The 15,203-nt window shown below is 43.1% G+C and overlaps 1 protein-coding gene across 3 annotated transcripts in view; it reads left to right on the plus strand.

The window, feature by feature from the left end:
- The first annotated feature begins 2,306 nt into the window (after nt 1-2,306).
- The window catches only part of SINHCAF (SIN3-HDAC complex associated factor), a 32,102-nt gene continuing 19,205 nt past the window's right edge, over nt 2,307-15,203 (plus strand). The window contains exon 1 of one of the 3 annotated variants that reach the window (XM_035027966.1): nt 2,307-2,702. The gene's annotated coding sequence lies outside the window, so the exon portion shown is untranslated. Of the gene's footprint in view, nt 2,703-2,972; nt 3,045-4,868; nt 5,022-15,203 lie in introns of those variants that run through there. The other 2 variants (XM_035027965.1, XM_035027964.1) reach the window with 2 other exon arrangements.

Consider the following 15,203-nt stretch of genomic DNA (forward strand, 5'->3'; position numbering starts at 1 on the left):
TTCTTTCTTTCTTTCTTTCTTTCTTTCTTTCTTTCTTTCTTTCTTTCTTTCTTTCTTTCTTCTTTTTTTCCCTTTCTCCCTTTCTCTCTTTCTTTCTATGAAAAATTCACTTGGGATATTTAGGTAATAGTATTTTAAAGTAGCCCATAAATGAGCTATTGGACCTGTAGAGACAGTCATAACAACATGTTCAAGCAACAAAATGAACAAAAGAACCTTTGGAATGTATCTGGTTGTTCAGAAATAGGAGGTTCTTTCTTTTTTTTTTTTTAAGGCTCTAAGAAACTAAAATTCCTTTTTAAGGATTTTGTTGCTACCTTTCCTACAAAAAATTACCTGGATTACTCTACTTTGAGAGCACAGGAAGTCTTGCTATACAATATTAAGTAACTCAGTAGCTCTGAAGCTTACAGGTAGTTTTTTATCTGAATAGTATATCCTAAATACTGTATGTAATTCCTGAATTTCTTGTACATTTGAACCTATTCCATCCCTGGATTATAGTATATATTCCTTATATAAACTTTTAAGAGAAAAGGCATTCAAGGTACATTTTTATATTTTATATACATATATAAAATAATATATATAGATATATCCTGTAAGCAATAATTGAAGTTTGGAAAATATTATCACACTTGCAACTTTCATACTTGGAAAAACATATACTAATTTGAAATTATTTTTGGAAGATCTATCATAAGCCAAATAAGTATGTGAGAATCCAGGACAACTTAAAAAATTTTCTTCAAAAAGAAGGTAAGTGTTTATGCTCAGGGTCCAGTTTGTTACCAACGAAAGCCCAGAAACAGCTAGGAAGCCTACTCCACTTTATTTATTATGATAAGAACCATTTGAGCATCATAGGCATCATATTAATCGAGGTGATCACTATAACTTCCAAACTCATTTTAGTGTAAATACAAAAATTTTACACTAAAGTAAAGCTGTTTTGACTTGAGATAAGTCTGATAAATAATTTTGAAAATGTCCATCAATTTATTATTTTGCAAGCAGTTTTTCAATTTTTCTGCTATGCACTGTTTTAGGCAGTGAAGTACAAAAATGAACACAATATAAAATTCTTGCCCTAAGGGAGTTCAGATTTTAGTGAGGGGTGTCTTTTTTTTCCTCTTTTTCGCAGGTATTTAATATGTAGTTTTCATATACAGTTAGGGAAACAGTATGTTACAGGACCCAAAGAAAAAAAAAGAAGCATTAGTTGAAAGACGTTGGAAGTGGGTTTGTCTTGACTGTACTCTGAATTGGTTGTTGAATTAAATTAGCGTTTCAGAAGTATCTACTTAAATCCATATTGCTGACATTACAGTGAAAGCAGTGAAACTTGTCAGCAGATGATTAAGTTTTATGGTTGATGTCCACACTTTTGTAGCTTGGGAACAATATCAAGTTTCTGGGAAAAACATCCTTCCTCTCTCCTCACCCTCCCTCTATCATTTCATCAGGGGCTCAGTCTGTTGGTGTTAGGTGTGTTCTCCAAATAAAGGTGTATCACAATTATTCTTTTTTCATTTTTCACTTAGCATGAGAAGAGTTACTTCAATTTTTCAGTTTTTTTTTTCTTTCCTCCTGGGACAGGAAGCTTTTCAAGTGTTGGTTTATTATATATTTCATTAGGGAAAGTCTGCACTTGACTGGCTACTTTTCCATTCCCAAGACCACCAGTTACTGGTATTAGTTCTGGGTGAGTGGAACACCCTTTACAAGCAGCTGGAGGAGGGATGCATGTTACTAGATTACTGACTTTCCACCGACTAGTCTTTTAGGAAAGCTACACTGTTCCCACGGAAATTAACAACCATTCAACTTGAAATCTTAAGGCCAAAGTGGGGGAAAAATTGGATCGTTATCGGCTGGGTTACTGCTTGAGGAGGGCAGGCGGGAGTTAATGAATGGACAGAGTGTCAAAATGGGACTTTATTAAACGTCTCATTAAAACTGCAGGAAAAACGAACCTCTCCTGGTCCCAAAGGACTAAAAAAAAAAAAAGCTTCAAAAACCCAACTTCAAACAAAATTTAGGAAATATAGGAGGCATAAATTCAGTCTGGTTGCTTGGAAGACCACCTCCCCTGTCGCCTCCAGCCTGAAAGTGGGCACAAGTGTGACAATTTTGCAAAAACAGCTTCCAAAACTATTTTTCAACGAGAAACGGTGCGTCCCAAGAACTTCAGGGTGTTTCGAAAGCACGACACGCAGCCAAACGTTCTCCCTCCGCCGCTAACCTTTCCGCCTTTCCCAGCCCGCCACTCCCCCTCCACCGCAGCCTCCAGCCAGGGGGCGTTTGTTTACGTGACGTCAGCCGTAGTAAGCAGTCCCCGCCCCCGTTTCCCTCTGGCCGCCTCGTTTCCCGCGCCGCGGCGCTTCTCCCCTTAAAAGGACAATAGAGGCCCCGGGAGCGCGCGCGGCCGCCGGGCCTTCTCCCCTCCCAGCCCTCTACGCGCGCGCGCCCGTATGCAAATAAGTTCGATTCAGGAGAATTTTGTACCGGGAGACGCGCGTGCGCAGAGGGAAAGCGGAATCTACACCTTCCCGGCCAGCGGTAGCAACTGCAGAACTGCAGGAGACAATCTTTCTAGACAAGGCAGTTGAGGAGGAGGGAGCGATTGGAGGGGGGGTTGGCTTGGCGTGCACTCCGCACCTCGGGAACGTTATTGCGTGTGGAACGGCTGCCTTTGGAAGGTGAGTGACTAACCATTACTGTGGTGCAAAACTGTCTCATAAGGCTTTGATTTCAGAGTGGTTTTTTTTTTTTTCCTCTTTTCACCTCCCCCACCTCCCCCAGTCCTTCCACACACACGCACACACACACGCACGCACAGGAAGTTTTGTCTTGGAGATGGCATTGCTGGGAGCAATGTTCTCGTGATTTTCAAACCCCGGGTTCTTTTGTATACACATGTTTAGTGTGTCTTTTTAATTGGGGAGGATACTGGAGGCAAACCGAAAGTCTTGGGGTGGGGGAAGTGAGTGGAGGCTGCAAACGAGTGAGGAGTCGCCGGAGTTGAGGGATCCACGTTGAAGGTGACAATGACTTTTCTCAGCCGTAGTGTTCTCTGGCGGAAAGGAGCTCGGTGGCTGGAAGGCCCGAGAGAAAAACGACTTGCTGCCAATTGCGGAGGGGCCCCGGGCTGGTGCATCCGCGTGGGCGCGCGCCCCGGGAGTGGTCGGGCGCCGTGGTTGAACCTCGTGGTTTAGTTTCATTGCAGCCCCCCGCGCGTGTTTGAGAAGGGTGGACAATAAACGCCATTCGCTCGGAAACTTAAGTTGCCGTCTCCTTGCGAGCTGGCGGGCGTGAGGGGGTTTTAAATCGGCCATTTGGGTCAGCGCCGGTGTGGCCGGGGTGCACGCGGCGTGGCGTTGTTTGCCGAACTCCGGAGGGATGCGGAGGCGACAATGAGAGCCAACACGCGGCAGCTCCGAAGCAGCCCGGCTCCCAACGCCTCTTCCCCCCCGGACCGCGCCCAGGCGGCGCGGGGGGGCCGATGTGTCTGTGGAGCCTCAAGTTTTGTTCGCAATTTATTCACCTGTAGCGTAGATGTGGGCGCCACGGCGGGGCTTTCTGGGGTAACCGTGTGCGGCTTAAGATGGCCAGTCAGAGCCAAGTTGACTTGGGGATGGAGGCAGCGGCGTTGTCTGCGCCGAAGGAGTGAAAGAACTCTTGAGGGCACAGCTTTTTGTGCTGAATATGACAGACCACGTGCTTGGGGCTGCGACCCTGGTTTTCGCCGGAGGTCTGTGTGAGTGTCCGGCTCCGGGCCGGCACTGAGATGCGGGTGGTGGTGGGGCCGGCCGGCCGGCAGGACAATGTGATTTGCTGATGATGGCGTCTTGCCAGTTTAAAAAGCAGAGTGAAAGTCGCCAACTCTCCGCCGGTGCGGGGCGGGTAACCGGGCGTTTCTCATCAAGGACACTGAAAAACTTTGATTAAATGGGCTTGCTGCTGAGGGGAGGAAGGGGGGACGGGCTCCGGGCTTTCGGGGCGCGGGGCCCGGACCCTTCCCCAGGGTGATCGTCAAGTGTCTCGCCTCTGAGAAACAATCCGACATCCCTGATGCTGCACGTAGGCAGCGCCCGGCTGGACAGAAAACAAAGAGCTGCATGTGCCCGTGCGGGCCCCGCCGGCGCTCGGGGCGGCCGCGGGGCGGAGGGCCGTGCGGGCCCGGGCCCCCGAACTTCGGGCGAGTTTCGAGAGGGGCTTTTGTTCCTCAGCCCCTCGCGGGGAAACTTTGGCGGCGCAGCTGGTGTGAGGTGCCATGCTGGTGCGCGGCGAGGCGACGTGCTCCGCGCTCCGGGCGGGCAGGGAGGCGGCGGTGTCGGGGCCCCGGCGCTTCAGCACGGGCGCCGAGCGCCGCGACGGCCGAGGGGCCGGGAGAGCGTGGCCCCGAGTTCTTGGCCCGTTACCCGCGGCCCGGAGCCTGTGTTTGGGAGGTCTGTGGATTCGCCTTTGAAGTCGAACTGTTGCCATGTTTGAATTACGTCAGGGCAGAGCCATGAGGAGGAACAAGCCCCGGCAGCGCGGCGTGCGGGAGGCGCGGCCTGCGGGAGGCGCCGGGCGGGCGGGCGGGCGTGCGCGGGGGCCCGTTGTTCCGGCGCAGGTGAGGGAGGAGGCGGCGGGGGACGCGGGTCGCCTCCTGCCGCCCTCGCCCGGGCGAGCGGCTTTCCGCAGGAACTTTCCGACCCAAGTTGTTCTATTTACCAACAAACCCACCGGGGAGCGTTTCTATTTGCTGCCGTGGTGCCTCTCTCTCGGCCGTCACCGCGTGCCGGGGTGGGGGGGGCGCGTTTGGGGGGGGCCGGAGGGCCGCGGGAGGACTGGGGAGGCATCTTGCTGCTTTCTGGGAAGCCGGTGCGTGCGGCGAGCACCGCCATCGCCCCGCAGTCGAGCCGTGGCCCGCACGTTAGGGGACCCAGCCCCGACGACACCCGAAAAAACCACCGTGGGGAAGTTTCGGGGCTCCCGGTTGTCCTACAAAGGGAAGTGAGCACTGTAGCTGAACTGTGCGTGCTGCCGTTTTCTTTGTGTGTTTACGTGTGGGAGGGGGATCCGGGAGGGGCGAGGTTTGTTTTGGTTGCGGGTGGGGTTGGTTTCTTGGGGTGGCAGGGCGGTGCAGTTTGTTCCGGTAACCAGACCTAGTAGGTTTCTTTGTTTTTATTTTCGCCGTCTAACCTGGGGTAACCACAGGCGCTGGGAAGACTAGGAATTACTGATGAGACCAATACGGAGCCTGTGTGAGGCAGTTCTACCCCAGCAGTGCTCCCCCAGCCCCCACGCCTCACGTTGTCGTAAGGAGGTTGAAAAAACTTTTCTTCTTCTTTTTCTTTTAAAAATTAAAAATATGAATTTGACCTTGTCATTAAAAGTACACCGAAAGCACCTGTTTTTGAACTGGAGTTTGCCAGACTTGAAAAGCCTTTTAATAATGTGGGTCGCAAAACCGAACATGTTTATTTAGTTGCTCAATCTAAAGTCTGGGAGTTTGTTTCTGGTGGAGTTGGAGAAAAGCCTGATGGCATTTAAAGTATTTATATAACCATTTGGGGAAGGGGAAAATCTCTCTTAGGCCTAAAGGTATGCCTGGCTCAATGTTTGGTGATTGTTCACTGCGTTATCTTAGGATGACCTTGAAGAAGCAAGCTCGTAGAGAGTTGGGCCTTTCTTGGAGATTTTATATGGGGGTTGGGAAGGAAGCTAATCAGGGGGATGACAGGGTAAAAGCCTATACTATCCCTGCTAGCTGCTTCCTAGTTCCTGTGAACTGGGGTTGACCTTCTGGTTACCCCTCTTAGATTTTCTTTTCAAGCCAACTTTTTTTTTTTTTTTTTTTTTTAGTGTGGCCCCAGGCATAGCTCAAAAATTATGCTGGTTTGACACATGGATGCTTCTTTGGTATTTGGGGTTTGCTTGCAGTCTAGACAGCCGATAAGCAGCACTGTATCTGCTGCTTCTTTCCTGATTTCTCCTGCGTTTGGATCATGTTTAAGGGTTAGAATCTAAAAGTGGTCGTTACCAAAAAATAATATCCTTAGATGCCACGCCCAAACAACAACAAAAAACCTCTACAGATTGTGCTTTTCATTGTTCTGTTATTAAATAGACATGTTTCTCCCAAGTTTTGGTTGACCAAAGTACAAATACTTAAAGGCAGCCAATACTAGTAACAGTACATTTCTCAAGTGGGTAGAAGGAACATGTCAAGAAAATGAAAAAGTTTGTATTTAATAACTTTATGAATTTCTTTTGTGCAGTTATTTCTCTGGGTTATTTAAGAAGCATAAGAGATGCTTTAAGTACACTAAAATTCTTTGATTTGTTTTTCTTAATTAGTATTTTATATCTGGGATACAGCTAGAATTTCAGGGTTCTGGGAGATTTCAAATACAAGAGCTTAATAGTTTTTACTTTACATATCACATGATATGTGCAAGGGAGATTTGATTTATCAAGGTGAATGAATGGAGAGTGGGAAAGACTGACAGACAAGGTCTACCACCTTCCTTTTTGCGTTACTTTTTGAGGGAGTTTGGACATGAAAAGTTGAATAGGTAGCGCGTTCTGGAACTTTGGTGGGCAGCAGGCCTGGGTAGTGTGCAGGGTAGTGTGTAGTACCTGCACTAGGCAGCAGTGTTCTTAACTCCACAGGTCTGGAACCTGGATGGTCAATTTATTTTCCCAGTTGTAATCAGGCCCTGGAAAAACCTGGCTCACGGGGCTCAGACTCCAGCGGTTTCTGTCAGAAAAGCAATTTGAGAATGATTTTCCATGTAAAATAAGTTTTTCACTGGTGAAAGCTTAAGCTGACTTGAAATCTAAACCAACTGCATAAGCTGTTGGGACAAATTAATTTACCATGCTAACACATAGTAGGTTGCTTTAAAAATACGACCATTTATTTATTTATTTATACTTAAGGGGAATATAATTGGCTGAGAAAGAAGGGAACCCATTTGTGGATGCACTAGTGGGTTGTTGGGAAGTTGGGTTAAAATGCCTAGGTTTCAAAGCTGTGATCATGTTAAATAAGTCACTTTGTGGTCCAGTTTTCTCCTCTGCAAAATAGTAATAATAATACCTACTTCACAAAGCTGTAAATAGTTAAGCAAGTAATGTACTTGGTAAATACTGGCTGTTCTCACAACTTTGGGAAGTGGACATTTTACAGGAGACAAAACTGAGGCCTGGGGCCAGTAACATTGCTGGAGGAAATAATTCAGTAAATGTTGAGTGGAAAGAATGAGTGTCTTTGGCCCTCTCCCCCACCTTCAGAAACTGGTTCTGGGAAGACATTGTCTTCTACACCAGGTTGCCTGTCCAGTTCTGATTGAACCATTTTATATCAGAAACTTGTGGAAATCAAGAAAATGCCATTTTCTTTCTTCTGATTTCTCTTGTCCACAAGAGTCCTGGATTTCCCACAGTTTTGACTCTGGAAGGTTATAAATGAAAACATTTCATTGTCTTTGGCTCTTCAGTTTCTTTTTTATTTATTTATTTTTTAAAGATTTTATTTGAGAGAGGTAGAGAGCACAAGTAGGCAGAGAGGCAGGGAGAGGGAGAAGCAGGCTCCCCGCTGAGCAGGGAGCCCGACGTGGGGCTCGATCCCAGGACCCTGGGATCATGACCTGAGCCACCCAGGCGCCCCCAGTTTCTCTCTTAATTGAGTCTATAACTAAGGTTTTCTGTATTATGGAAATGATCTGGAAATGCATCTAGTCCAAGAGAAGGCAGTTTGTTTTCAAGGAAGGTTTTCTTTTTGTACCAGAAATATGAGTTGCAATTGAACTAAAATAATTCATTGCTAGCTTTTTATTGAGTTGTTTCCACCTATTATAAGTTTGATCTGTCTTAATGTAATTTTAATTTGGTTCATGTTAATGTATGCTGAGTTTAAATAGCTCTCATTTTGAGGTTTCATTTTGTTCCACACTATTCTCCTAATCTTTCCTTCCTCCCCACATGCCTGCTTCAAATAAGAAATATTTTTCTACTGATTGTTATGAAAGCATTGAATTATTTACTGTTAATCTTCTCTAATTAAAGTAATTCACTTGGTTTACATTCCCTGGAAATCTTTGAACCTCACAATTTTTTTTTTCTGCAGAAGTCTATAGACAGTGTTAAAAATGACTCCATTCAAAATATCAGTTAATACACCTTTTTATTGTGGACGCCATTTCCCATCTGTGCCCTTAAGTATACTGTTCAGATCTGTTTTGCCTATCCCACTCTTCAGGTGTTCACAAATTCTTCGTGTATCTGTGTACCATATACAGGCAGCACCTGGTTGTAATATAAGACTTAGTTCCTGCCCTGCAACAGTTTACCATTGAGAGGAGAAGATAATATAGCAAACAAGTATGTAAAAATCCTATGTTAGGTATTATAATACAGGTATAGACAGCTTTTGTTTAAAAAAAAAATATATATATATATATATATATATAATTTCCTGAGTTAAGGCGATGGAGGTGAAACCATCCCAGACAGATAACAACCTGAGTAGAGATGTGGCTAGTTATTGAAGTTGGTTTGACACTCCTGGAATATCAGGATTCCAAGTTGGGAGCAGCTGGTAGGCAGGACCAGATCCTGAAAAGCTTTGCATTTCTTGCCAGGGAGCTTAGATATTATCCTAAAGCCCGTCTTGATAACTTGGAAGAGATGATTAATGTTTGAGCTTTAGGAAGGGACCACCTGTTTGAAGGTTCTGAGGAAGTCAGTTATGAGGCTCCAGCACCATAATGAGGAACAAATGGGCAGTGGGCACAGAAGGGACATGAACCAGAGAAGTGAAGGAAGAAGTAGAATCTTTAAGGACTTCATAGTAGAAACATGTTGGGAGCCATGCAGAGGATGAGAAAGGAGAGCCCAGTTGACTTCCAGATTTTTTGTGTGACTTTATAGGTCATAACTAAGGTGAACACCAGAAGAACATGTCTGGAAGAGAAGATTATAGAATTAGAGTATTTAAAGGTTAGGACTTGCCAGTCCTTGTGTTGATGCTTTAATAGGTACTATTCAGAAATGGAAGGGTCAGAGAGCTTAAGAAAATTTTCTGAGGTTTGGGTCAGACCAGGTATATGCTACCATGTCCCGTTTCTTAACATTTTTCATAAGTTTGGAAACACGACAGCTTCACAGAAAAGAATATGGTCCAATTTCATGACCTTAAAATCTCCCTGAAAAGACCAAGTTCCTCTTTTCCCACAAACCTGGGCTTAAAAGAAAACCTTCAGAAATCAGGATTCTATCCTCAGTTTAATTTGTTGGACATGTCCTGGGATAGATTGAGCTTATATTTCTATAATGTGCAACTCATTTTTTTTTTTAAAGATTTTGTTTATTTATTTGACAGAGACACAGAGAGGGGGAACATAAGCAGGTGGAGTGGGAGAGGGAGAAGCAGGCTTCCGGCCGAGCAACGAGCCCGATGTAGGTCTCCATCCTAGGACCCTGGGATCATGACCCGAGCCGAAGGCAGACGCTTAAGGACTGAGCCACCCAGGCGCCCCTATAATGTGCAAGTCTTATAAATTCAAGGAAATAGATGGTATACAGACACTGGTATTTTCATACCCTTGCTTCACAGCATCCCTGGAAAGTAGAAGTGAGATTTCACCCTAATATTGCAGAGGGGCAAATAAAATTAGAAGTGACTTCCTATTCAGTTATAAAGACAAAAGCAGAAATAGACTCCAGCTTGACTCATTACAGTGCTTTTTTCACCAGACTCAACAGTAGTTACATTTCTTAAATGATAATAATCATCCCTGAGAAGCAGTCCCCAACCTTTACAATTTTCTCATCCATTGGAATCACTCCTAATCTAGAATTGGGATACCCCGTGTTTTTTCACACTATTAAAAAAATGGGAGGGGTGCCTGGGTGGCTCTTTCATTAAGCGTCTGCCTTTGGCTCAGGTCATGATCCCAAGGTCCTGGGATCGAGCCCCGCATCAGGCTTCCTGCTCCGCGGGAAGCCTGCTTCTCCCTCTCCCACTCCCCCTGCTTGTGTTCCCTCTCTGGCTGTCTTTCTCTCTGTCAAATAAATAAAACCTTTAAAAAAAAAAAAATGGGAGGACCTAGTATTTTTTTTTACACTATCTAAAACTCAGAGACCTGGATTTTTTTGATTTTTATTTTTAACTTATGCTATTTCAGTTGAAGACTTTATTTCTGAGTTTGACCTCTTTCCTGTAGGATGAGTTCTAGGTTCTTCTGCTAAGTGTGGATTCCATAGGCAGCCATAATAAATAATACTTAACCATATAAATTCTCAGAGACTGGGTGCATGTGTGAAGAAGCCAATGGCAAACAAGTGGGGTCCACAACCCTTTCTCAGTTTTCCTCCAGGCAAGTTAAAATTTGTCCCTTAAAAGTGAATAAGTAAATTCAGAACTTTTGATGTTGGGATATGGATTGGCATCAAGGAGGTAAGAGGGAATAATCATGTTCAGTTGCTCCATGGCTTTCCTTAATTGCTGATGAAACAGGGCTCGTTGTGAGGGAACATTGCAGCAAAGTGGCCTAACAGCATCAGAACACAAAACACACTTAGTCCTATTTGACTCCGTGAAGTGTTGCTCCAGTTACACTGTTAGTGTTTACTGGATCCTGTACTTACAGGTGATTGAAGATAGCATACCACTGACTAAAAATGGTGTCGAGGGTGACATTAGCAATTACAGCAACTAAAGGTTGCTCATAACTTCTGATCACGGGTGTTTTTCAGTGTTTATCTCTCTTCCTTTCCCATCATCCTGTCATTTAAGAAATGCCATCTCCTTCACTTCAAAGTTGTCTTTGGTTGCTTGGTTTCTTTTGTCTTTGTTCACCGCTGCTTCCTTCCCACTTTACAAATCTTTTGCTTGTCTCTTCTCTGCAGCTTCCTTCCCATTCTGCTCCATGTCTGTTCTGTACTCTCTCTGCTGTGGAGCCTATTTCCTAATGTGTATCTCTCCATCTTGTGTCTTTGAGGAAGTTTGTTTAAGCTCTCTGGGCTCTTTCAGATCCCTCTTTAGTTAAGTCAAGGTGTGCGATGATAACTAAGGTTTTGGGGCGTGGTGCTAGAAAGAGGAAAGTGAAAGTAAGCTGCTTTCATTCTTGCTCCCCTCAGAGGCAACCACTAGTTATTAGTTTTTAAAAACCTATTTTTTTTTAAAGATTTTATTTATTTATTTGACAGAGAGAGACACAGCCAGAGAAGGAACACAAGCAGGGGGAGTGGGAGAGGGAGAAGCAGGCTCCCGGCAGAGCAGGGAGCCCGATGTGGGGCTCCACATCCCAGGACACTGGGATCAGGACCTGAGCCGAAGGCAGACACTTAACGACTGAGCCACCCAGGTGCCTCGAAGACATCATAATTTAACCAGTCTAAGAATCCATGGACATTTAGGATGCTTCCAGTATCTTGTGTATTTTTTTTTTTCTTTAAGGTCTGTCAGTTAGTTTTTAAGAAAAAGTGATGATTAGAAGCTGTAGGATTTTGGTCTATTGAAAATGAAAAACACTTTAGGAATACTTTTTTGGGAGGTTGCACTTGTAAATGTGTTAATCAGAATTTCATTTCCCTAAGTGGCATGGACAAATTGTGACATTAACTATAAAGTTGATTTCTCACCCTTGGCATACATAACTTCTCTTTCAGTTTTCTTCTATCCAGTCCATTCAGTGGCATTTTGAGTTTTGAAAGGTATTTTTGAAACTAAAAAAACCCTTTACTTCCTGAAAGGAATCTAGAAAGTGGAATTGGGGAAGTTGTATTTAGGAGGAACTGTTGGTGTCCTTCAAAGTGTACCAAAAAAGGTGAGCCAATTAGATGTTGTATTTATCATAGGAAGATAAATCTCTATTTTTCTAAATGTTAAATTAATACCCTTGTAAGATATAAAAGACAAGAATACTCTGTAGAATTAAGTTTTTCACCTCACTCTCTCCAATTCCATATTAAAAAGGGTACTAAAAGCTTTAAAATTTGCATTTCACTATTCTTCATACTGTTTCCTGATTAAAGTCAAGTTTAAAATTAGTATTGTTAAAAGACCCTCTTTAAGGCTAGAATTATTTATCAGAAAACTTGTTAAATAGCATTCCTTCAGTATTAACTATTGCTGTGAAGATTCCTTTTCTTTCCCATTTATATTGTGTTGCACTCAGTATACTTACCATCTGCATGTTGAATTAAGTGTAAAATAGATACCATCCCTGCTCTTTGGCTTCGTAATCTCATTAGATTAGATTAGAATTGGCCCTTTTGATGGGGCTCCTGGCTGGTTCAGTCAGTCAGTAGAGCATTGGACTCTTGATCTTAGGGTTGAGTTTGAGCCCCACATAGGGCATAGAGATTACTTGATACATAAATAAAGAATAGAATTGGTCCTTTTGTATCTTTGATACACAGCGTTGACCCCACTCTTTCCTTGTGTTAACACTAAGGTTGCATTCCCCATCCTTTAATTAATTTGATCATTAGATCTTATATGAAGTGTGCAGCTTTAAAGTGGGGAAAAAACAAACCCCAGGAAATTAATCAGATGTTTAGAATTAATTGTTGCATTTTTTTTAAATACACTTTTTGTTGTCTATATATGATATTTTGCCCATATAATTACAGTTCTCTTACGGTTTTTGCTGACTTAACTATTGACTTTAATCTTATTAACTTTGGGAGATTGGATTAAGTTGGACAGAACAGTAAAAATTTGTGGCTATTTGGCTGACAGCAGCCAAAGAAATAATGTTAACGAAAGTGCCTTATAAAACATGAAATGCTATATAAATAGCAACTTTTTAAAAGAAATAACTTGTTAAAAAAGTTTGATCACATTTATTGAGTACTTACTAAGTGACGGGGATTATTCTAGATGCTGAGGTTACAAAGATGTATAAAGACAGGAAAATTCCTAACCCAGTCTGTTTTCATTTTTATTTTTATTATTTTTTAAAGATTTTATTTATTTGAGACAGCATGAGCAGGGGAAGAGGCAGAGGGAGAGGGAAAAGCAGGCGCCCCCCACTGAGCCAGGAGCCCAATGCGGGGCTCAATCCCGGGACCCTGGGATCATGACCTGAGCCAAAGGCAGATGCTTAACCATCTGAGCCACCCAGGTGCTCCTGTTTTCATTTTTAAAAACAAGCTTTTTGAGATATAATTCACACACCATAAAATTCACTCTTTTAAAGGGTACAATTCAGTGGTTTTTAGTATATTTACAGAGTTTTGCAACCATCACCACTTTTCTAATTTTAGAAGATAAATGGCAGTTTTTAATAAGCATTTTAAGTCTTTCCTGATTTTTGGCTTTATCTCAAAGCTTAATTTTCTTCTTTCCCCACACACTTAAGAGCAAGATTGTATGGTGCCCATTCTCTTCTGTAATTATTCATCAATTAGGAAGCAGATGGTATTAGCTTCCGTCTGTGAAAACGGTGCCGAATGATGTGACTCCTGTGAGAATAGATGCAAAAGTCACAAATAGTTTAATAGCTTACAGTGCCTTTGAACAAATAAAATTGTTCTGGAGGAATCGTTTAATATTGCACAAATGTGGGACTAGGAAAGGAGTATTCCAAGGAACTACCAGGTTTGTTGAAATAACAGAAATTCCAGGTTTAAAATCTAGTTGTGTCACACCCACCTACCACCTTCTCAAATATAAAAAGTAAGTTGGTTTTAGAGCCATTTTGTGTCCTTTTCCTCCAGACAGTGGGTAGGTTTTTTAGGGTTGTTTTTGTTTTGTTTTGTTTTTTTAAACATTAGCGGGTCTGTAGATTCTGTGAAAATACTTTCCTTAATTTCTGGGCTCTCCAAAGCTCAAAATGGTTAAAACACCAACCACTGCTTAACTGGGTTGCTGTAAACAAAGCCCAAAATGAAACCCGTGTGTATTTGCTGCAGATTCCCAGGTGCCTCTCAAATGCAGGAATAAGCTCAGAAAAGGTTTAATAGGTTTTAAGTGATCCATTAAAAGGTTCATACACTACTTGTGTGTTGCATCAGGTGAGTGCCTTGTCCCTTACTGCATTTAGCACTGCCTAGAAAAGCGTGGACCCTAGGATTTACTCCCTCTCAGACATTGAAGCAGAATTATATCAGGACGAACATTAGAGGTCTCAGAGCTGCATCAAGGATTGTCAGTCAGAAGATATCAGGCGATTTCCCCTGATATCTAAAAAAATATTACTCAATCTGAAGACTGGGATGTCTTGTGGGGACTGTTGGGTAAGTTTTGTGGAGATCCCCACCAACAAAAAAATCATATTGAAGATGAACACTTGATTCACAATAGCTGCTTATAAAACGGAAGGCCTCAGTATTTAGCTGTAACCCTAGCATTCCTTAAAAGCTTGCTAGTGTAATAACTGGCACAAACTCTGTTTCTTGGTCAAATCCAGCCTCATTGAAGATAGTTCCTATCTCGGAGATGACCCGAATGCTGTATGGTTTTGATGGTATGTTTATTTGTGGAGAGGGAAGGGGATTGTAAGTGGAGAGATAGGAATCTATCTGTTGTAATAGGATTTGGTCTGTGTATTAATGGAATGAACTGGCCTTTCTTGCTGTACTTCCTTTGTCCTTGCTGAGAAGGGAGGCTGAAGTTTCCTAGAGCTATTGATGAAGCTGGCGGCTGTAAGAGGAAGTGTGGACTTTTGACCTTGATGGTAGTAATGGAGAATGTTAGGGGAGTTTGGAGAGCCCACAGGTTAGTTGTGAGGACTGGAAAGAGTAACATTTTTGCCTCAAAACAGGAATACACAGTCATTTTCTTTAGGACACTTTTTTCTAAGATTTTATTTATTTGACAGAGCAAGAGAGCACAAGCAGGGGGAGAAGGAGAAGCAGGCTCCCCATTGAGCAGGGAGCCCGATGCTGAAATCAATCCCAGGACTCTGGGATCATGAACCCCCAGACGCTCAACCAACTGAGCCACCCAGACACCCCAGGATATTTTCTTTTCATTTATCGTTTGGGTTTGTTTGGGAGAAACTCTATCTCATTTCACAGGCCTTACTATACCTCTTCCTACTATATAGAGTACCTTCCTCATTTTTTTCTCTCAAAAAAATCAAATTCCTTAGTGCTCCATTTAACAAAAATAATCAACTAGGAATATTTTGTTTTCTTGTTTTAACAATTCTTAAATTGAAATAACTATTTAGGCTTAATTATTGAAATGCATCAGT

Source organism: Mirounga leonina, unplaced genomic scaffold, assembly GCF_011800145.1.
Source record: "Mirounga leonina isolate KUSES-001 unplaced genomic scaffold, KU_Mleo_1.0 Mir_201, whole genome shotgun sequence".
In the NCBI taxonomy this organism is placed as follows: domain Eukaryota; kingdom Metazoa; phylum Chordata; class Mammalia; order Carnivora; family Phocidae; genus Mirounga; species Mirounga leonina.